General features: G+C 44.3%; 1 protein-coding gene and 1 long non-coding RNA gene across 7 annotated transcripts in view; one reads left to right on the forward strand and one right to left on the reverse strand.

Annotated features, from left to right (window-relative positions):
- Positions 1–23,581, reverse strand: part of ASIC2 (acid sensing ion channel subunit 2) — a 413,868-nt gene that overhangs the window by 336,508 nt on the left and 53,779 nt on the right. The gene's annotated exons all lie outside the window — the stretch shown is intronic.
- LOC121107703 overlaps positions 1–23,581 on the forward strand; it is a 52,661-nt gene that overhangs the window by 15,597 nt on the left and 13,483 nt on the right. For 4 of the 5 annotated variants that reach the window (XR_005842040.2, XR_005842039.2, XR_005842042.2 and 1 more), the window contains one exon: positions 10,426–10,528. This is a non-coding gene — a long non-coding RNA (uncharacterized LOC121107703). Of the gene's footprint in view, positions 1–10,425; positions 10,529–19,216; positions 21,683–23,581 lie in introns of all 5 variants that reach the window. The other variant, XR_005842041.2, reaches the window with a different exon arrangement.

Raw genomic sequence — 23,581 nt, forward strand, 5'->3', positions numbered from 1 at the left:
GAGCCTCCCCCAGAGGGAAGGCTCTAATTAACATCTCTTAGAGACATGGTTTATCATGGGATTGTCTTTTCTTCAGGCACAAAAATGCAATGCTTTATTCTTCTTTCTCCCCTTCCCAGCTGGTTAGTTGACTAATGAAATTGCATGATTGGTATGTCATACAAAGATTGATCAAATGTCCAGCTGGATGAACTGAAGTTTGCTTGCCATTACATTTAGTATCTTAGAGGTAATGCACTCAGCAGTCCTTGCTTGTGTTTAAAAAAAAAAAAAATGCAAAAGGAACAGTATTACCTTCACTTTCTGCCAGTTACTATCCTGTGCAGTGGTGAGGACACAGTTCACTCCCAAACCCACCTTCTCTCCCTCTCTGACTTGCGAGCAGTTTTGCTCACTGATGTGCATTGCCAGCACTAGGCTGCCAGCAGAGCAGCAGTTCTCAGCCCACTTGATTTGCTGTCTGAGGAATGTATTGCACATCATTTGGAACTGAACAGACTGCTGTAGATTTGTACTGGTGCAGCACTGGGATAAGTGTCCGGCCTTTGAGTCCTTTTCTTTCTCTACTCCTCTGTCAAGTTCTCAGCTATCATCTCAGTGATCCAAGGTTTGCTTTTGCAGTGGCTTGTCTTGCCAGTGTGTTTGTTTTGCCATGTCCTTTCTCAGGAAAAGATAATATCCAAGTAAATCCAGAGAAGCAAGGGAAAAAAAAAAAGAAAGAGCTCTTTGGTAAAGTTCTGCTGGGAGAAGCAGCAAGCAATCTGGGAGATCCCTGTGTTAAATGACCTTCTGTGCCTTGATCTGGAGACCATGCCTGCACACAGGCATGAGCTGTCAAGCTGTTTTACTGGGATGACAGATGAGTCAGCCAAGCAGAGATGTATGCTCCCTTATGGCATCTGAAGTGTGAGATTTCCCAGACCAAAGAAACAAGGCAACCTCTTTTCTTCCCTGCAAAATTTGCCAGCTAAAAGGTATGAGGCAGCCCATCTCAGCAAGCCTAGTGTCAGTAAACAGCCTGCTGAGCAATTCAAGGTTGCAGCAGGAGGCAGCTGTGAGGGTGACACGTGGCAGACAGACTTACAGTGGTACAGCATCCTTATCTCCAGTCCTTCTCACCCCCAAGCATCTTTGGTTTATCCTCAGAAGAAAGAATACTATTGATCAAAACCACCAATCACTTTTGGTTGACAATGAAAATAAGCCCAGAGGTATCCATGCTGCACTCTAGGGTCTAATCCTTAATTTAAGAAAAAGAGAAGGGGGGAAGACATTGAGTTTCCACTAGAGTAAGGACAGCAGCAGCTTACTGTGAGTCTGTCTGTCCTCAGGGCACTCCAAGGCCATGACATGTGAGCTGTTCCCTGGTCAGAGCTGCAGGAGTAAAACATTCGCTCTGGCAGCCTACTCTACCAGGTAGCACGAAAAATACATAGGTTGTTCCAAAAGTAATGCAACCTATTTATTTCCATGGAAATGATAACAGATACAAAGAGCACAATAACACTATTTGATAGAGCAAATTCTCAGCTACAAAACAATATTTTGGAACAGTCACCACCATTAGCTATGCGCTATCACCAGCAATGAACAGGAGCCTGCATGCAGCATTCATCAAAATCAGCACCAGCAGAGGTAACCACTGTTGCTGTCGCCACAGCTGAAATGCACCACCCACCCCTCTCTGTGCTCACATCCACCAGTTGGCCTCCACAAACATTCAGGAAGCATCAATGAATGTCAATGGGTACAATGTTTTCTGCACAGAGGAATTCAGTTCCACCCTCCTGCTCCATCTGCACTTCCATGTCAGACTCCATGTTGTCTGATTGCCCCTCTGCTGCCATCTGTTGTTGCACGGCAACAAAATGCAACAGAATATTGGAAGCATGGGAAGATTCAACCTCTGCTGCCATACCACCAATATACACCTCTGTTGTCATGAACCAACACAGAATCATAGCATCATAGAATGGCCTGGGTTGAAAAGGAGCACAGTGCTCATCCAGTTCCAACCCCCTGCTATGTGCAGGGTCACCAACCACCAGACCAGGCTGCCCAGAGCCACATCCAGCCTGGCCTTGAATGCCTGCAGGGATGGGGCATCCACAGCCTCCTTGGGCAACCTGTTCAGTGCGTCACCACCCTCTGGGTGAAAAACTTCCTCCTCATATCCAACCTAAACCTCCCGTGTCTCAGAAACCATTCCCCCTTGTCTTATCACTATCCACCCTCATAAACAGCCATTCCCCCTCCTGTTTATACGCTCCCTTCAAGTATTGGAAGGCCACAATGAGGTCTCCCCGGAGCCTTCTCTTCTCCAAGCTAAACAATCCCACTTCCCTCAACCTTTCCTCATAGGAGAGGTGCTGCAGCCCTCTGATCATCTTAGTGGCCCTCCTCATAGAATCATAGAATCATAGGATGGCTTGGGTTGGAAGAGACCTCAAGGATCATGAATCTCCAACCCTCCCGCCACAGGCAGGGCCACCAACCTCCAGATTTAATACTAAACCAGGCTGCCCAGAGCCCCATCCATTCTGGCCTTGAACACCTCCAGGGATGGGGCATCCACAGGAGGCGTTACTTTTGGAGCAGCCTTCATAAATAGGAACAGCTCTTCTAATTTCTTGACACAGGCATTATTTCATGCACTCCTTTATTTTGTTGTCTTCCAACACTTACAATTTCAGCCTTTCAGACTTTCATCATTCTTCCTGCCAGCCCTCAGCTGCTCTTGCTGACCTTGGTTCAGAACAGCCTGGCAGTGATATTCATCTTTTGTCAGAGACAAAGAGCTGAACTGATCTGAGGAAGGGTAGATGACGAAAGCTAGTTTAGGAGATAGTTCTCTTCATTTTCGGTGGGAGTAGCTTAGAAGTTTTGATGGGTAGTGGTAAAAGTCCTCTATGACAGATATTTTCCCGTGCATCTTTCATTAGTCTCTTACATTACTGAAAGCCACGATATTGCTATTAAGAAAGTGAGTGAAAGCAAACGTAGAGAGTAACTACCTAACTCTTATCCACTACCTCATCCTCTGGGGAATGGTTTTGCCTTTCAGAAGGTTTTCTGAGGCCAGGTACAGTCAATTCAGAGGCTAAGAACAAACAATCTGCTGCACAACAGGTAGATTACAGTCCTGTGCATTGTTAAACCATCAGCCTTGCTATAAACTACACAAACAGAGGAAAAAAATAGTGTTACAGACTGCCAAAACCCAATTCCTATTTGTCCTCCTTCTCACATGCAATTAGGTATTTATTAGCAGGGATGGTGAGCTTCAGTGGCTGTCACAGAGTTATCGAGATCAATCTATAGCCATGACAGGGGGGCAGTAGGCTGGCATTCCTCCTCCTGTTTATACGCTCCCTTCAAGTATTGGAAGGCTGCAGTGAGGTCTCCCTGGAGCCTTCTCTTCTCCAAGCCAAACCAGCCCAGTTCCCCCAACCTTTCCTCATAGGAGAGGTGCTGCAGCCCTCTGATCCTCTTAGTGGCCCTCCTCTGGACCCGCTCCAAGAGCTCCACATCCTTCCTGTATTGGGGGCCCCAGGCCTGGATGCGGTACTCATGGAGAGATAAGTTCATTCTACATCATTTCTGTCCAGTAATGTAAGCCTTTAAAAGGAGCACTAGGGATTGGTGTGCATGCCTTCACTCAAGCTGTAAACCTCACCCCGGACACCCCCAAAAGTGGTGTTATCTGGCATCTTCTTCCCAGCACGCTCAGCTAGAGACTTTGAGGACAAATTCATCTAACTACATGTCTACACTGTAGGCATCCACAGGCTTGCTGAGAGTCATCTGAGACTTCTGTTACAGCCAGTGTGCAAGGAGGCTGTCTCCACTGAGGGGCCAGGGGTTTTATGGAGGAATTCTTTCCTCTCTTGTGACCATTAATGCTCTGCTTAAAACCAGGGGGACTCTGTTTTCCAGAGCTTCCAGTCCAGTACTTAGAAGTGGATGGGGATTGTATGTCAAAATAGATTTGCATTCCAGGAGAAAAAAAAAAATGTCAGTCTGAAAATGTGGTTTTGCTCCATTTTCATGTTTCAACCTTTTTTTTCTAGGGGAAATGCTGCATTTCTCATTTTTATCTGGGAAAGCTGAAGGAAACCAGCATAGAGAAGGGGCTCTTGGGCTGATGCTGAGTCCATCAGACACCTCAGGAATCTCAGCACGGACACGACGTGCTCTGTTCTCTGTACCATGACAGTACAGGACTGATGCATCAGCTCAAAAGAAAATCACGAGTTCAAGGCAGGAATGTGTGGCAATAAGGTGCAGAATATCAAGCCTAGACGAAAGCACAGAAAATCAAACCGGTTAGTGAGTAGTTTTCTTTGTGGTAGAGACCAAAGGGCTTTTTAAATCCAAGTCCTTTGACAAGGGCCAAAATGCTGATGCTGCCAGGGAAAGGAAGATCCCAACTATCAGTCAGCTGTTCCTGCTGCCTTTCAGGCACGCTCTGAGACTCCTGGGTTGCTTCTTTCCCTTGCAGAGCGAACAAGGGATGATGTGCTTTGATCTCTCACATTCCAATGGATTAATCTGTTGCCTTCATCTGAACTGTAATGAATAATTTGAATTACAATTAACAAATCTAAGTGCAGAGTCAGCATCTGGCAAAAAAAAAAAAAAAAAAAACAGTACTAGAAAGGGCTGCTGAGGTGAGATATGAGGGAACTATGATGAGAAGGGGAGCAGCTGGGTGCTACACTTGCTTCCCATACATCAAGCCAACATGCCATGTGAATGGTTGAGATTAGAGCTATAAATGCTGCATTTCAATACTCACAAATGACACGTTTTTAATTAAGCTGGTCGGTTTGTCCATCTCCTTACCTACTCATTGCAGTGCAGTCACTCCTGGGTGTCTACCAATGTGAGCCAAGTTCATCTCTGGGACAACTTGAAGAGGATGCACTGGATTTCACAAAGCTGCTGAATATTCATTAGTTTCATGGCTTCTCTCTCTGGACAGCCCATGTAGCAGCTCTGGCAGCTGACTGTAAAACCAGCTGTCATTTATTTCTCCCTTCAACAGCCTGAAGCTGTGATGAACAGAGTTAGACCAGTGAGTGACCCTGCCGTCAGATGAGCAAGAAGGAATGACAGTGAGGCATGCTTCTCAGTCCAGAGATCCTCTTTTCATCCCTTTTCATCCCTCTGCTTTGAATCCAGAGCCTTTCCCTGGGGATTCTGAAGGGAATCCTTGTTGGGCAGTGATGTCTGCAGAAATATACCCCAGTCACTATCCTTTTGAATACTGCCACCAAGAAAGCCAGGCCAATAACATGCCCAGGCACATAGCTACTACCAGATGAGATGCTTTGAGACCAGGTCAGTACTTAAATTTACCAGAGACCTCGGGGCTTGGAGGGTTAGGAAGGGACAATGGAGATAGTGAGAGAAGAAGAAATCCTTTGGCTTATTGCCTTGTGGAAGGCAATGCAGCAGGCAGAACTTTTGTCCATGGCAGAAACAACTGTGAAGCACACCAAGCAATACCCACTGGATAAACACGTGGGTGTCTGAAGAGCATCCCTCCTCTCACCAGTTTACCTGGAGTTGTTGTTCCCCATTTGGTGTTTGGTATCTGTGTAGGTCAAAGCTATAAAAAAATCACAGCCTATGCAATTGGAGGAACTCCTTCCCTGGCAGTGCCTAAGTTCAGGGTTTGTCTTTCGCAATACTGTCTCTAAAAATGAGCTAAATTGCCTTCATAGTCACATTTTCAAGCAAATGGAAAAGGAGGCAACAGTGACCACAGCGTTCTTTTCCTTATGCCACTCCCCACTCAAGACAGTGATATGGTTCCCAAGAAAGCAACCTCCACAAACACTCCACATAAATCTCTCATTTGGAGCATCTCCTGAGCTCTGAAGTGATTGAGCCATTCCCCGGAACAATCAGATTCTCCAATATTGGCTTGAATCAGAAACTCCGTTTATTTTCTTGCAAGATTATGGTTTCAGCCTTAAATTCTGGGTCTGTTGCACAACAAAGAAGTCACTGAATGAAGCAAAGCAAATTAATTCTGTCATTATTCGGGTACATGATTTCACACATTTTTGCACATAAGCATTCAGAAAAGGTTACTGCAAGTGTTCGACTCAATTCAGTGTGCTGCAAAAGATGTGTGTGTATGATTGCCTAATTATAATTATAACCACACAGTTGTTTTTTTTTTAGAAGTCTTTATTATAAGAACATAATTGTCTTTGTTAATTGCTAAGAAGCTGCAGATCCTTCTCTTAGCTGTGGCCTCAGTGGTTGTCTTTGCTTTTTGAAAAAGGCATTGTACTCTGGGAGCTTTGTTTAAATGATGGAGGCTTTGTACAGCATTCTTAATACATTTCACAGGGACTTCACATGGAAAAAGATATAGATGTCAAGACTATCAAGCATACAAAATAGTTGCAGCGCTGTGAGTTTTCTGTGCTGCGATGCCTTGCCTGAGGAGAGGTGCAGTTTGGAAGCTAAATACCCCATTCTCCCATAAGCCAAATTCCCTGATTGGGATAGTACTCCATGGCCATGGGTAAGCTCCCTGAGCAGCAGAGTGTGTCATTAATGGCACAGTTCTAATGGCAACAAGTATTTTCCCTGATAAGCAGATGTGACAGTAGCACCACAGATGGGTGCAACTTGAGTTCCTCAGTGCAGGAACACGAGCTCACCCGTCTGAGCAATGGCATAAAGCTATACATACACAGGACCTCAGAACACAATTAAGGTCTTATCCAGTCTTGATGGTTCTGTGAGATACAAACGTGGACCTGGGGATTCTTGTCATCTAAATTCTACTCATTTAGCTTAGCACTTCCACATAGAATAGGGCAGAAGACATTTAGAAAGGAGTTCAACCCAAATTGGTAAAAAAGAAAGTGCTCTTTGCAGGAATGAAGGGTAGACCTGGTATGTCCTGTCCACGCAGAAAACCTTCACTTCACAGCAGCATTTAACACAAAACTGTGCCAAAGGCAACCCGAAGATGTTCTGTCAGATCTCATTTATGCTCCGACGCTGCAATAAGAAGACAGAATTCCTTGTCAGTACAGCAGTCCTTGTTTTTCAGAGACTAAACAAAAATCACGGAGGAGCTGAAGTCGTTGAGGAAGGCTTTAGGTGGGATATCCTTCTTTCAGTCCCTGTGGAAAATGCTTTTCTTCAGAGAGCAGAAAAGTAGTGAGAGAAATTGCCAGCTATTGCTTCTGATATTGATGGCTTTCTTGCCATAAGAAATGGTGAGCTTGCTGATTTGCTTTACTTTAGCAGGGTAGGGGGCCACAGGCTCATGAATACTGACAGATGGGGTTCAGCCTACAGCTGCACAGCCCCACTCCACTCTTACAATGCTCTCAGCACTGCAGGGGCAGCAGAGTTGTGCAGGGAGCTGCTCCCAGACCTCCACTTTCAAGCCCATAATATTAACCTGATGCTAGGAGGGGAGGCTGTGAGCTACAGGAGCTCTGTGACCTTTTGATTAGCAGATCAGCCACCCCTGGAGGGGAAATTTGGCTGCCCAGAGGTGGATGGTAAATAATCATCCTGAGAAGGAATGTACCATTTGCCATGGCTGCGCTGCTGTCCCATTGCCAGTCACTGCGTGTAAGTAATTGCTTCTTCTACTTGAGGCAAATTGGGCTACTTGTCTCTAAATGATATTTCAGCAGAAAAGGCCGAGCTCCTGCCCACCTCATTCCCCTCACACCACTGGCCAAGGTTTGGCTGAAAAAGTGAACAAGTTGAATAAGTGGCAATGCAAATGCTAAGCTGAACCAAACTGTGCTGTGTTTGTATAGCTGGGGCAGCTACTCTGGCTGTCAGATGGAACAGTTATATTACTCCTCTAGGAAATATTTTGTACTGAAAATTATCCAAACGCTGCTGTGTTATCCATCAGGAATAAGTCTGTACCAACAATATAGATTTCTCCTACATCCCAAGTCCTGCTGGTTGATGCATCAAGAAAATGCGTAGGTGCATTAAGCTGCCAAGAGTACTTGTTGTAAAGGAGCAAAGCAGAGTTAGTGTTTCATCAGCGTGTTTGTTGGCTGTCAGGGGAAAAGTCCTTTGGAAGCCTTCAGGAACAAAGAACTGGAGAACCTGCTGACATGTTTAAGATAAGAAGAGAGATTATTGAAGAAAAGCCTTGAATGAACATTCTGGATTTTCGCTCAGACCTACTTTTCTAAGAAAACAGCCATTTCTTTTCTCGTCAGTGCACTGCCTGCCTTTTTTTAATGCCAAAACTGAGACACTTTCAAAACAGTTTCACCAATAATTTGGACCCTTAATTGCTTTGCAACAGTTGAGAACTGATGACAAAGATTTCAAGAAATATCCCACAGCAATCTCTTCATGAGAGCAGAAAGCTTGGAGTTTTTAAGGCAACAAAGGATGGTCCACTAAACCTGTCGAACTTTTCTGACACTGACATTGGTTCTTGGAGTTGCATGCTGGAAGTGCTATTAGAGAAAATTCGTAGAATCATAGAATGGTTTGAGTTGGAAGGGATCTTTAAGATCAACTAGTTCTCAACCCTGCTATAGGCAGGGACACCTCCCTCTAGACCAGGCTGTTAACAGTCCTATGCAGCCTGGCCTTGAGTGCTTCCAGGCAGGGGGCATCCACAACCTCACTGGACAACCTGTTCCAGTGTCCCACCACCCTCACAGTAAAGAATTTCTTCCTAATATCTAGTCTAAATCTACCCTCTTCCAGTTTAAAATAAGTTCTCCTTGTCCTGTCACTACCTGCCCTTCTAAAAAGTCCCTCCCCAGCTTTCCCGTAGGCCCCCTTCAGGTACTGGAAGGGCTATAAGGTCCCTCTGGAGCATTCTCTTCTCCAGGCTGAATAGCCCCAGCTCTCTCAGCCTATCCTCATAGGCTCTCTGATCATCTCTGTGGCCCTCCTCTGGACCTGCTCCAACAGCTCCATGTCCTTCTTGTCTTGGGGCCCTCAGAACTGGATGCAGTACTCCAGGTGGGGTCTCATGAGAGCAGAGCAGAGGGGCAGAATCACCTCCCTTGCCCTGTTGGTCATGCTTCTCTTGATGCAACCCAGGATATGGTTGGCCTGCTGGGCTGCAAGCACACACTGATGGCTCATATTGAGTCTTTCATCAACCAACACCCTCAAATCCTTCTCCTCAGGGCTGCTCTCAAGCCATTCTCTACCCAACCTGTATCTGTGCTTGGGATTGCGCCAACCCAGATGCAGGACCTTGCACTTGGCGTTATTGAACTTCATGAGGTTGACATGGACCCACCTCTCAAGTCTGTTTAGGTCCCTCTGGACATTTCATCCTGGCCTTTAATGTAAATTCACTAACTAGCAATCTGAATATGGAAATTTGTCCATTAATGTCTCATCAGTTGCTTGACTTCTGCCTGTGTGCAGAGTTGGACTGAGATGGGTTTGAGCCTTCTCACACTGGGCTTAGTAGCACATGAGTGCTTCCAGTATCCTCAGTTCCTATCTCAATTCCTCACTTCTAACGGTGTCAAAATTGGGTTTGCGTGATGTCATGGCTAAAAAGGACATCCAGAAATCCCACTAGACTGCAATCAGAACATCCTGATTACAGTCAGATGTATTCTGCATTAATTATATTCTAGTGGCAACTAACTTCCTACTCATTGCTTTAATTCTTTCTAAAAAATAATCTTCATAACATGCAGCAATAATAATGCAACAATCCTAAAGCAGTTCAAGGGTTATTTCAGAGTCTCTCTGGCAGGCAGGATGATTACTATTGTTTTAAACATACATCATAAATTTGAAGAACAGGTCTGAAAATCTCCCCAAATTAAACAAAATGGAAAAAAAAAACCTTGTTGATATGATTAAATGTCCAACTTTTCTGCATGAGAATTGGAGCTAAAGTCATTAATGGCTTGAAATCCTAGCACAAGCGTCTAACCATAAATAGCCACCGTGTCTGCCACACTTTCTTAACAGGGTGGTAATGAGCAACAGCAAGTTACTGAAACAGGATGGTAGGAGGAATAAAATGCATTGGGTTTGCTCTGCCTAGTGAGCCTGTCAGGTTGCAAACTGCTCACCACAGGTCTCTAAGTGGCCAGTTATCTCAGAGGCTGTTGGCAAACTGATGGCCTACATTCCGTCCCTCTCTTTGCTGTTTGCCTTTTTCCTCATCTCCTTCCTCAGTGCTGCACAGAAAGTTTGGCACTTCATAAAAATCTCAATCAAAGCATCTTGTCCAAGTTCAGATATGCCCATTTTCATCCTGGAAGTTTCAGAACAGGGACTAACCCATTGCTACGAATGTACTGGTTCTGCTCTTGTCCTCAACCAGAAGCATGACAAATCCTTTCAGCGTGTTTTTCTCATGAGATTTCCTAGTCAGGAATCTGGAAGAAGTGATCTAAAACTGATCTCTACTTTACCAAACAGCTCCTTCCCCGTCTCTCACACCTGACACACTGAGAGAGCATCCGACTGCACCTCCAAACTCATTCACGTGGGCAAAGAGGAGCCTCGAAGACACCTTGCCAAGGTAAGGCCTTTAAACCCATCAGATCCCATCTCCATTCAATTACAGCTCATGTCACAGGAAACCCAATTCGGAGACACTTGGTAGTGTAAAAGACAGATCTCAATGTGACAGTGTATGATCTGAAAAAATTAAGACCGTTTAAATATTCTGAGAGAAGCAGAAACACATTAAGGAGTGTTTGCAAAGTAGCTATTTATGCCTGGCATACATACAATCTAAAATTGCATTAGCTGCTGAATTACTGGCATTCCTTTTCTCTTAATACAGTTTCTCTAAGCAGTAAACTTGAGTCTATTGAAGTCATCCTTTCCATTTGACAACTGCTTCAGTAGTCTGACTAATGTAATCAGATATACTCAGAGAACGACGGAATGCAAAGGCACTGCCATTACAGCCAAGCCTGTGGATATATTTTTGCAAATTACGTAGCAAAACGAAGCAGTAAATCAGTGTCTGATTAGCTCTGGGATTTGAGGAAGTTCTGATTTGAAAACTGATGAGAAAATTGCCCTGTGGAATGATAAATGGGCTGAGGTCTTCGTTGCTTTTTGGGAAAGCAGGCTGTCTTACGTTCCCAAAGCTACAGTGATCACAGCTGTCTCATGGCAGTGGTTAGGGGCAGGAAGATCTTGTCAAGTGTTTTAACTTTCAGTCAACAGAGGTGAAATATTACCCTTGCATTAAGTGCTGCAAGGGTGGACTAGATGAGGCAGGACCTGAAACTGCAAACTTCCCTTGTTGCATCAAACCAGGCACTGCTCAGACGGGTCCAGGGATGTGCCCTCACCCAAGTTTTGGTTGGCATGGAATGCCTCAAGGCTCGGCACTTCCAATGTCCAATTGGTTCCAATTCCAATTGGTTCCAGATATCCTGGGTTTCAGCTCTGCCTTTTCAGCCCACCCGGCTCCTGCCTGGCACTCAGTCAGCAAACTGTGAGACCTGATGCCTTCTTTGTTTTGTGTTTATCCATCATCTGAACACAGTGGGATGCTGCCCCAGTACCGTAACACTGCTATTAATAACAAGAAAGATGCAAATTACCCTTTGGATTTCCCCAGAGCCAAAGCTTCCCTGCAGTCAGGGATCACCTCACTGATCACAGCTAAGAGATGATTCACTGTTCTCCTTTAAAGATCACATCCCAGTCTAGATTTCAGTCACTGACATTTTACCCTATCGATATTTTCTGATGAGTCCTCACTGTTTTGGTGTCCATGGCGACAACTGCTTTTCTTCTGCAGCCAGCATCCCAGTGCCAGCGTGGGTGTGCTGATGAGGTCCCTTAGCTTAGCACTCACTCATAGGAACTAACAGGGGCTGCTCTTCCCCATCACTCAGCACCTGGGGAACCACTCCAGATCAGGGGAACAAGGAGGAGGCAGCCCCCAGCTAGCAAGGCTTATTCATTTATCAAGCCAAGTTCAGCATTAACACTTCAGAGCACATCCAAAAGCCTCGAGCATGTTTTGGAAAAGCAGCAGCGACAAACAGTGTGCATTCACTCTTACCTGCTGCCTGCTGTTAAATAGTTGATGGGAAGGAAGAGGAGGAAGAAGAAATGAAATATGTGCATTTTACAGTGCCTGCTTTAGTTAATTCAACTGACAAACTTTCCACTTACACTGGACCTTAATTAATGACAGTGGGTCAGTTAATATATCTTTACAACAATCTTTTCTGTGTTTTATTATCTCCCTCTTGGAAAACAAACAAACAAAAAACCCTCAGAAGAAGCCAACACCTCATGCAATGAGAAAATAATTAAGCATTGATTTGGTCAGCTTTGTAGGATCTTAGCCAGCCAGATGCTAAAGAAAACCATCTCTGTCCCTTCTTGCTGCACAGGACTTTATAATCAAAGTATCCCTTTGTCTTGTCGGGAATACATTAATGTTCAGATGGGTAAACTGAGGCATCAAGAAATTGAAAATGGAGTAAGTGAAGAACCCAAAAGGTGCAGTTCTCAGTCTCATTCTGTTGCCTCAGAGCGTTTTCCTGTGGAGCCAGGCATTCTTAGGGGATTTCTGAGACGTCAAGTATACAGCAGTTCACATGTTAACAGAGAAGATTTAATGCTTGTCTACAGTAAAGCCAGTGATTACAAAATGCTGTTCTGTACACGTGTTCTATGAGCAGGAGATACGACTATAGCAAATGCGTGACCATTTTACAAAGGCTTGTTAGAATGTCAGTAGACATGAAATGGAAATAACCTGATAGAGGGAACAGGAGCCATGCACTAGTCACTGTCAGCCCCCCACTCAGGCATTCTTCCTGGAATTCCCTACAGATGGCAAAAGAAAGCAGGCAGTTCCATTTGTAAGGCATTAGCACTTGCCCTGATACCTGGAACAGCCAGCAATGTTTTGAGTGTCTCGAAAGAACTGCTGCTATGCATTCAAGGAGAATGAAAATATAAAGAGACATTTGTAAGAACAGAGAGAAGGGGAATAAATAGTATCTTTTCCCCTCTAACATGCCCTTCAATTGCATTTTTGATTTCAGCACTGAGTTTACAATTGCAACAGAGACAGCAGCCAGGCTGGGCCCCACTCCACTGCAGAGACTGGTGATACTGGTTGTTTCCTATCCCCAGTCCCTGAACAGAAGTGCATGCAGCATGGGGAATGTGCAGGAAGAACTGGATGTTGGTGCCAAGTCTCAGAGCTAGATACAGCCTCACTGGCATTACAAGGAGGGGTTGCACAAAAGGAGGGCTGGACTATGTGGCTACATCTCCCTTCATCCACCTGAACCACCTGTCCCAGGTGATCGCCTTCCTTTGTGTTACACAGTCTAATGGTAAGCACCTTATCAGCTCAAAGCAGTGCTCTCCCTCCCTCTCTTTGCCTGTTGTGCCTTCTCTCAGATGTGAAACAGGAGGAACAGAAATCCCTAACATCTAATCAGACTAAGGCAACCAGGGGAGCAGTATGATGCTCAAGCAGAGTGATTTTGTCACCATTCTCCTGTGCAAATCACAGGACCTAACCTTGGAATCAATACCAAGTTGGAAAGAATGAGAATGATCCAAAATCCAAAGAGGGGAACCAGCAAGGAAAAGACCAGTGAGAACAACAGGGCAGATAAGTTCCACTGATATCTTTTCTGAATTAGGGTCCCTGCCTCCTGCTCTTGCTCCTGGCATTATAATACATGATGTCATTTTCAGGTTGATTTGATTTACCAGAGCACGTATAATGCTTCATAGCCCTCCAAGTGCTTTAATTCCACAGCAAAGGCTATGAGTGCTATAATCACTCATCTGACTAGGTAATTATATTTACAGGAGATAAAACAACAGTTTTTATATCTATATGTCATGCCCAACACAAGCAAAGACCTTGATTGGCTTCCAAATCTTCATCCGTTACTGAACCACAGGCTTCTGTGCAATTGTTTCAGTCTTCAAAAGGCTAAATGAGACAATCAATTAACTGAGTCCTGCCAATTGCAGAGTCCTCCCATGCCCTGCTGTGCAAATGAAGAGAGTAATGGTGCTGCTGCAAATCTGAACAACCAATGGTTGCCCAGGTGTGGATAGCAGCAGGAACAAATGGGAAATCCAGTAAAAGCAGCATGAGAAGGCACAGAAAGGTTTGTTATTTAGGGGAAGACTACAAGAATAGCCAGAAACCATAGTATTTTCGGGGGTAATTAATATTTGTTCCAATCTGGGATGAAAACAAGCTTTGAAAAGTCAGTATTTCTCATTTCCCATGGAAACAGTTGCTTCTTATCAAACTTTTTTACATAGGAAAGCCTTATGGTGACATTTACATATTATAATATTGCTTGCATTGTTAATGCTCGTGATGACTATGCAGCATTCACCATCAACAGCAACAGGCATTGACAGAATGCCCATCATTTCAGTGAAATGATAATGAAGTCCTGTAGCTGCAATGAAACAGCAGCAAGAGGAAACCAGAAGGTGGGAGTGCACATTTCAGTACGCCACAAAGGGACAGAACTGAAAGACCCAAACCTGTTGTTAATATTGCGATAACCCTCATAGAAATCAATTGGATGGGTTTGAAAAGGAAAGCAAAACAAAACAGCATGGCTTCCCATTAGAAACAGCAGATTCCTGGTGTGTTGAAACTACCCCAGGTCTTCCAGAGCTTGTCTGAACCTGTGAGTACAAAGCAGCTGATAGCTCTAAGTCTCCTAGAGAGATACAAGGAACCCAATGAAATAAAACTCTTCTCCAGGTCCATTATTTTCCATAGCTGACATATTTTGGGGCAGTCAGTCCCTGCCCTCATGCCAGGTCTTGCAAACCTCTGCTCTTCTATGCGTGGAATCACTATTGATGTAAGAGAATTGTTAAGTCAGGTTGAAAGGCAGCACCAAAAGTTCCCCCAGTGCCATCTCTGTCCTCAACAGGAACAACACTAGAAAGCGGCCGAGAGCAATAAATAAACATTGATGCCAACCCATCACATACTGCTATTATGACTAATTCAGTCCTTTGATGTTTATATTGTTGCTGAAATTAACTTAATGAGTGCTCACTTCACTAGAGGCAGAATCAGATATTAACAGCTGAATGGCATGAAATCCCCACCATGGCTCACCACAGTGAAAGAAATGGGTCTGAAAGCAAGAAGGATCAGATGAAGAGCAGCAGGTGGGAGAGATGACAGAGGCAGTGAGCAGCTCTGTTAGCTGGAACAGGCAGCTTCCCTCCAAGGATGCTTTTTGCTGCTTGTCTGAGGGATGGAGGACGAAGCAGTGGGATTTCTTCTCCTCTCCCTTGGCTGCCCATTGGATCTGATGTTCCCCTGCTCTCCCCTTGTTGGCAAACACAGTTGCCAAACCTGATTCCTCCCTTTGCTTCTGTTTCTGACTTGTGCTGCTGCTTTTCTGAAGCTCAGCTGCAAAGAAGGTGGGAACTTTTGCTTCATCTGAAATAATTTCTTTCCATTATTTCTTTCCTACTGAGAATAAAACATCATCTGCTGAAGGCAATGTAGTTTAATACCAAACAGAGGGAGAGAAAACTAATTAAATAAGCAAAGATGCATCTCAACTTTTGCTGAAAGGGCAGTGTGTGGAAAAAAGACAGGACTGTTTATTGTCTGTGTAGGTTAAATAGAGGTTCTTGCTCTTGCAGTACAGAAATACAACCACGTAAAAATGGGATGCTCAATCTGAACATCCGTTCATCATCTGGGAATGAAATAACTGGGGTGTGCCAGCATCCTTCTGTTTCTTGGTAACCATGGAGCCGGGCTAATGCATTTAATTTAAGATATGTCCACTGTATTTCTCCTCCTATTAGACAAAGACTACAGCTGGATTAGTAACACAAATACACATGGAACATTTCAATTCCCAGGGGGATATATTGTCTGGTCATGTAGTAATGGCAAATATGGAAGAATCTCTTTGCTCTTGGAACAGGTTTTTAACTAGACATGCATGTGAATCTTTCATGAAGCAGGATGGACTGATAGAGACCAAAAATTGTGTCCAACTGAGGATGGAGACCTCTCCTTATTTAGAAAGCCACATCTGCAGCCCTTCAGGAACAAGGTTGCAAAAGCCATGAGTCTGCACAAATCTGGTAAAGCTAAGATCCTTCAGCATCCACCAGGAACAAGGCAGGCAGGACCTATCCAGAAGGAGCAACAACACAGTTGGGTCAGAAGCACAGCCTTGGAGCTACTTCTTATGTATCCCTGGAGAGTGTGGGAGAAGGTAGGAGACAGATAGATCCAAAGTAAGCAAGAAGCAAATCACCAGTAGGAAAAGATTAATGACTAACTCAAAGAATTTGGCGTGGCTGGAAAAGATCAATTGTGAAACTCTTGGAGATTTGCACATTTGTTTTCATTTTGCATCAGAACAGTCAGCCTTTTGTAAAGTTTCATTAAGAACAGTGAATGGTCGATCCATCCTAGAGTGACAAACAGGCTGAGTCCCAGCTCACTCAGCTAGAGAATGAGAGACTCCAGACCCTTATCCTGGATACCTTGAGAAGACAGAGTCCATGGACCACTGGGTGTTTAGAATATATTGCCATCCCTTCTCATCTTCAAGCCCTAAAAGCTGAAATATTTGTTATACAGACATGAGAATCTTTCATCATTTTGACCAAAAATTAATTCCAAGAATAGTTTTAGTGAAAACAAACGTTGCAAAGAATTCTTTCATTTCAATCAATAGAACTTTCTCTAGAGCTCATGCAAGATCCAGGCTTTTAGTTAATTTATCTCTTTTCAGCTTATCTCTGCCTTTGTATCCATCTCCACACAGTCATCTATTTGCTTGCTGCAAAGAAATCTCAATTTTCTGATCCTTATATAAATGTGAAACCTGTATTAAACGGAGGCTTTTTTTTTCCTAAAGACACTCTTATAAAGGTTTTCCATGTCACAAGATCTTTACAATATCTGGATTTTTATCTGATTTTTCGCCTTTATACAGATAACAGCAGAGAAGTTAGAGATAACCTTACGCTGCATTGGAGAATCTACATTACAGGAGTAAATGAGGCTCTAAATTTTCCCACCGACCTGTGGCAGAAAATTGAAAGCTACATAAATAGCATGAGAGGAGTAAATCTGAACTGAGCGATTCAGGCCAGAGTTCGTCTGCACAAGTGAGATATTGCAGCCGCCAGCATCCCCAAACACCAGCTTTAAGGCAGGGCTTGATCTAACTGTAGGCAAGGTAGGCAGCTGCCTGGAGGAGACCAATGGTCCCCCAGACCCTCAGTCTTTGTCTTTCATAAGGTTATGAAATGCAGAAGCAGGCCCTTTCATGGACATCCTTCTCAAGCCTTAAAGTTATCCTCAGATCCTCATTTAGCTGTCCTTACCTCTCCTCTCCCTCCTGTTACCATCCTGATGATGCTCCAAGGAGCCTCTGGATATATGAGGTGGGCAAGGAATGGCTCTACTAAATAACCTAGCTAAATAACCTTTCAGTTAAGACATAACACACATAGCTGTCCTTCTTGCATATAAATCTTACTTGACTTATAAAACTGTTAAAGGGAAAAGCAAACTTCTTGGGAACAATTGAGATACTTCAACTACTACAAACTACATAGTCTTCCTGGAGCTTGGGCACTGGTGAGGGGAATGTCACACACCTTGAATTCATCAGGGCCAATAAGGGTTACTGAATCACTGATGCAAAGAAATCACAGAGGAAATCAAGATGGGTGGGCAGCTGGCTGTTACTCCTAGTTTAACAAGATTTTTGGTCTTCTCACCTTTTGCAAACGGCAGAACAGAAAGGAGGTCGGGGAACAGCTTGACTGTCACCTGTATATTTTTCTTTGTGTTGCCCCAGTGCTTTTTATCTCTAGAAGCACTGTAGTTATTACTGGCAGCTCCAGAGCCAGAATTCTTTGAGGCAGTTTAAAGCATCCTTCAAGAAACCATTTCCATGACACACAGCATTAAATGGTTGCTTAATGCAGGGCCTTGCTTGTGAGCTAGTTACCCTGGGCTCTGTTGGAGGTTAGCAAAGAGAAATAGGTATTACAGCCTGTTTTCATAGAATCATACAAGGGCTTAGGTTGGAGGAGACCTTGAAGATCAACTGGTTCCAATCCCCCTGCCATGAGCAGGACTGCCAGCCACTAGATCACACTGCCCAGGATCCCATCCAATCTGGTATTGGATGCCTCCAGAGATGGGACATCCTCAACCTCTCTGGGCAATCTGTTCCAAAGCCTCACCATCCTCCAAGTAAAACATTTCTTCCTAACATCTAACCTAAGTTTACCTTCTTTTAGTTTAAAGCCATTCCCATTGTCCTATCACTATCAGACTGTGTAAAAAGTTGGTCCTGCTTGTAAGCTCCTCTCGAGTACTTGAAGGCCACAATGAGGTCTCCCCAGAGCATTCTCTTTTCTAGGCTAAACAAGTCCAACTCACTCAGTCTTTACTCATAGGAGAGGTATTCCAGCCCTTTAATAATCTTCGTGGCCCTTCTCTGGACCTGCTCCAACAGCTCCACATCCCTGCTTTACTGGAGGCTCCATGGACTCCAGATGGGGTCTCACAAGGGTGGAGCACAGGGAGCAATCACCTCCCTCTCTCTGCTGGAGCAGTGATGTTGTTTATTTTATCATTGGTTATTGAAATCTTGGGGAGTTTTATCATGGTTATAAATGAAACACGGATTGATAGCTCTTCGGTTCATGTAGAAGAATCTTCATCAAGACAATGCCTATGGCAAGAGCTTTTGCTTGTCTGTAGCTCCTGCTTTGAGTCCTACTTTCTGCAGGAGGTTAGATCAGATGGATCTCCGAAATGGCCTTCCAACCTAGATCTTTCTCTAAGTTAATTACAGGTAGAAAAACAACAGATGGCACTCTAGAGTATCTCATAAAGCTTGTGTGTTTTTAGCAGGCAGACCTGTACAATCCTTTTCTATTACTTTTTAGCAAGGCTTCAGCCAAAACAGCTCTTATAGACTGTCAGTAGAGTAAGCTATAGGGTAATACAAACTCTCCAGGGCATTGATCTAGTATTCACCCTCACCAAAACACACAATAAGAGAAAAACGAGCCAACAAAAACATCTGAAAATGGAGACCATGTTTGCATCACCCATTATGGTTACCAGTGATGCTCAACTGTGACTACGGGCCACTCTCTTTCATAACAGCCTAGAATTATTCAGTTATTTAACTTATTAAACCTTTAAACATTTTTTTGACAGATATCAGACTGCCTGCTTCAAATTCCTTACGAGATGGAGATTGCTGTTTAGGGAACAGCCAACTTCAGCTCCCTCTGTACCAGTGGTCTGTACCCCCTCGCCCCAGCAGTGTAATTGGAGGCTTATTTCTTTCTGATGAAGCTATGTGCATGTCTGCAGATACAGATGCCCAAAGAGAGTGATCTGTTAGCTGCAAAATTGTTCCGATGGGACATTAGAGTCAAGTAAGGTGGTGGATTTTGGTGTTACTGTTGCTGGAATTTAGGAAAAAGCATTCATCACGTTTTGAAGAACCTGCCTCAGATGATGTTTCTTCCCTTAAGCATCAATATTGCAGAGCAAAGCTGGACAAACTGCTGCTGAATGTTGGTATGTGGGCTCTGCAACTGCATGAGGCACTTCAGATAGATCCCACCCTGAGTCATCTGTAAAATATGTACTGACATCTCAGCTAGCCACATTGACTCCTTTTATAGCCAAAGGATAGATTAGTCATCCACTGTTTCTGACATCTGAGGATGAGCTGTTTCTGTTGAGGAATTAAAAAGCCTTGATGCCTGGCTCAGCTATTCACATCCACACTCTGGACACCTAGAATGTGAGAAGACAAATCTCATGCTGGACTGATATATTTTGCCCAAATGTATATGCCCTCAGTGTTGACATCTCTATCTGAACAAGCAATCTGGAATCCCTTAATAGTTAATGGAGAAAAACCAGCACTCACAAGACACAATTCATCACAGTGCAAGGGAAATGTGCGAAAATGGGTTAGACAATCAGGCAGGAAATGTTTGCCTCTCGCCATAGAGCATAAAGAGTGGGGACATCTCTTTCAAGCAGTGACATCATCATCACAGATCCCTGAAGTTAATGGAGATGAATTCACTCTGTGCCTTGGTTTCTGATCTATTAAAATGAGGATGGACATAGTGTTTGTATAGGAGATAAAGACAAGGTAGGAGCCAAGCCTAGTTGATGAACGTGTTCTGCATTGGAGGAAGGACTGAAAGAAGAGAGTTGTATTTCCAGAAGAACTTAGCAGTGGTACGAGCCACAGATATGGAGACTGATGGTCCACTTGTGTAAGAGATGAGATGTTCTTCTCAATTACAGCAGCTTCCACAGACATACAAGGGTTCTTCCTACAGCTCGGGGTGACCAAACTTTGGACATATACAAAGAAGGGGTAAAGTCCTCTACAAGGTCACTTCTCATTCCATGTTGGTTTGGTCTCTGTCTGCAGGAGGTGCTGGGAACACAGAATAAATGGCCAAAGTCCCATTGCAGTTAGTAGCATCAGCTTTTTCAGCAATGTTCCTGCCAGAATATGTTTCTCAGGGAGGTGAAGGAAGATCAATTTTGCACAAAGAAGAGATTCTTCCAAAGTTTTAAAAACTTGAGTGGGAGGCAATCAAAGGGTCTGCTGACAGCAAAGGCTGCTGGAAATGAAAATGAAAATGTCAGTGAGGTTTATATACTGGCACTTGGCCAGAGCTGGACTGAATTAACTGAGCCAGGACAACACTAAACACGATGTACTAATAGGCTCTCAGAGTATATATCAGACAGATGAAAGCAATTGTCCCTTGACCTTCTGCACCACAATTCACCTATGGCATTTGCAATAGCCCGCTAATAAACGTTTGGGAGAAAGATTATTGCTACCTTGGCAAAACTGCTTTACTCTATCCAGAGCTCTTTACAAACTCAACAACAGTTGACTTCTCTTGATAAAACCCAGGTAAAGCTTCTCCGTGCTGAAGAAATCACCCTCCATGTGAGCCATCTAAACAACAGACACCCTGCTAACTCAATAGGCTATTGTGACAGCTGGTGGGGTAAAATCAGGTGAATTCTGAACCTATGTCTGGTCTGTCCCCTGAAGGTTAACTGCTGGACACAACACAGAGGAGATGTAAGCAGTCAAGAGGTAAATCTGGGATTGTTTTTCTATTTGTGCAAATCCCAGACCTACCCTTCAAGGCCTGCAGCGAGTACTGTGTTTCAGCTGATGTTTTATTGACTGCTCACAGCTCAGTGCCATTTCTCCATTGCTCCCTAGGGAACTGTCAGTGATTTCCAGGTCTTCACTGATGATGGAAGACCTGTTCAGAATCACTTATGGGAATGTGAGGCAGAACTTCTTTTTAAGCACACATGACCCAACAGTCTGCATTTACTGCTTCTTTTGATGCTTGTTAGTTTGACATCATCTGTTGGAGCATCTTTGCAGTTAATATCAACAGAGTACATTTGGAGTGAATTCAAAAATAGCAACGGGTATGATATATTCTTATAGTGAGGATGTCAAGAAACTCAAAGACAGTCTGTAAGAACTGCATGTTTGAAAAAGATGTGGTCCTTATTCATCCTAATCCACTATCTATCTACTATCCCTATCTACTCAGCTCTTGTGAGGCTCCATCTGCAGTGCTGTGTCCAGACCTGGGACCCCCAGTACAGGTAGGACATGGAGCTCTTGGAGTGGGTCCAGAGGAGGGCCACTAAGACAATCAGAGGGCTGCAGCACCTCTCCTATGAGGAAAGGTTGAGGGAACTAGGCTGGTTTGGCTTGGAGAAGAGAAGGCTCCTGGGAGACCTCATTGTGGCCTTCCAGTACTTGTATGGAACACATAAACAGGAGGGGGAATGGCTGTTTACGAGGGTGGGTAGTGACAGGACAAGGGGGAATGGTTTTAAACTGAGACAGGGGAGGTTTGGGTTGGATATTAGGAGAAAGTTTTTCACCCAGAGGGTGGTGACACACTGAACAGGTTGCCCAAGGAGGCTGTGGATGCCCCATCCCTGCAGGCATTCAAGGCCAGGCTGGATGTGGCTCTGGGCAGCCTGGTCTGGTGGTTGGCGACCCTGCACATAGCAGGGGGTTGGAACTGGATGAGCACTGTGGTCCTTTTCAACCCAGGCCATTCTATGATTCCATGATAATGCTGCCATCACCCAGACAGCTGCACATTTAGTCTCACGATGACAGGACTTTACTCGTGGGACACTCTGTGAGCTCCAGAACCACTCTGACCAGTTCACAGGGCTGTGTGTCTTCCTCAGCACGGTGTCTCCCTGGCTTTTAACCCTCTGCAGCTCCATTAACATCTAGCAAATTTGAAGAGGACTTTAAAGTAGGACTGGTGTGACACTGCAGGCAACTGGGCTCTTGCATTTCTTGATCTGTAATTCTGTGGCAGCACAAGGCTGCTGTATTTCCTACAGAGTCTCTTAAATGTATCATTGGTCTCCATCCCTTTGGTATTTCCTTGAATAATATTGTACCATGCGAGTCTCATTGAGAAAATAAGCCCAGAGGGGTATAATGGCAGTTGGCATTTCTCATCAGCTCCCGCTGACCTTGAAATTGATTTCACGATGGCAAAATTGAGAATAAAAATAATAGCTCTAATAATCAGGTACTCTGTAAAACCTCTTTTGTTCATTGGACCTATATAGCTGACATACTCCAGCAGCAGAAAAAATATGACATAATTGTAGAAATGTTACAAAAGCAGCCAGGGGCTGCCTGCTTCAGACATTGCTTACATTGGTCTTGCAGGGGGCTCAGGAATTATTTCAATTCCAGGTTCCAGAAAATCTAGGCAGGTGTACCCAAATGCCTGTGAGAAATGGTATGTTGAAGTTCCCATAGTAATACATTAACCGGGCATCTCATGCCTGCAGAGCATGTTGAGATGTTTCTCTACCATGGGAGAACTCAGCATAACCTGTATAGCTTTAGCATCTCTCTGCATCCCATACGTAGCAAGGAACATATGCATGCTCTGCTTTGAATATGCAGGAGATGTACCCTGTGCTAGGTGGACTTCAAGTATTCTGCAAAGACACAGCACAGAACAGCATATGAAGAAGCTCATGCATATGTATTTCTCAAGGAGAGCTTTACCTGGCTGTGTCTTCTGATGGTTTGCATCTGGGACCAGGGACCTAACAGACTCCCAGCCTAATCTGTACCTGAACAAGAACAGCAATTCCCATATAACACATTTCATGGCTGCATCTCCTGGAAAGTTGTGGAGGAGCATAGCACTTATCTCAGTTTCACAGATGGAGCAATTGAGGCCTCAGTTCAAGCCATCGAGTTCAGCACATGGCAGATTTAGGAACAGAAGCCACTTCAGTGGCTGCTCGCCCTGTCTCACTTCGTGCAGCAGCAGATGACAAACTCACACAAAGCAATTACTCAGCGGAAGGGAAGCTCAGAGAAAAACAACTTTCTGTGCTGCTCTGGCAAAATGACCCAGACATGTTTTGGCTCCATCGAGTGGCCCTCACCCTGCACTGCTCCATGACTCCATGGCACTAGCAAAGCCATCACATCCCAGCCCATGGTCT

This window comes from Gallus gallus, chromosome 27 (assembly GCF_016699485.2).
Source record: "Gallus gallus isolate bGalGal1 chromosome 27, bGalGal1.mat.broiler.GRCg7b, whole genome shotgun sequence".
NCBI classification, from domain to species: domain Eukaryota; kingdom Metazoa; phylum Chordata; class Aves; order Galliformes; family Phasianidae; genus Gallus; species Gallus gallus.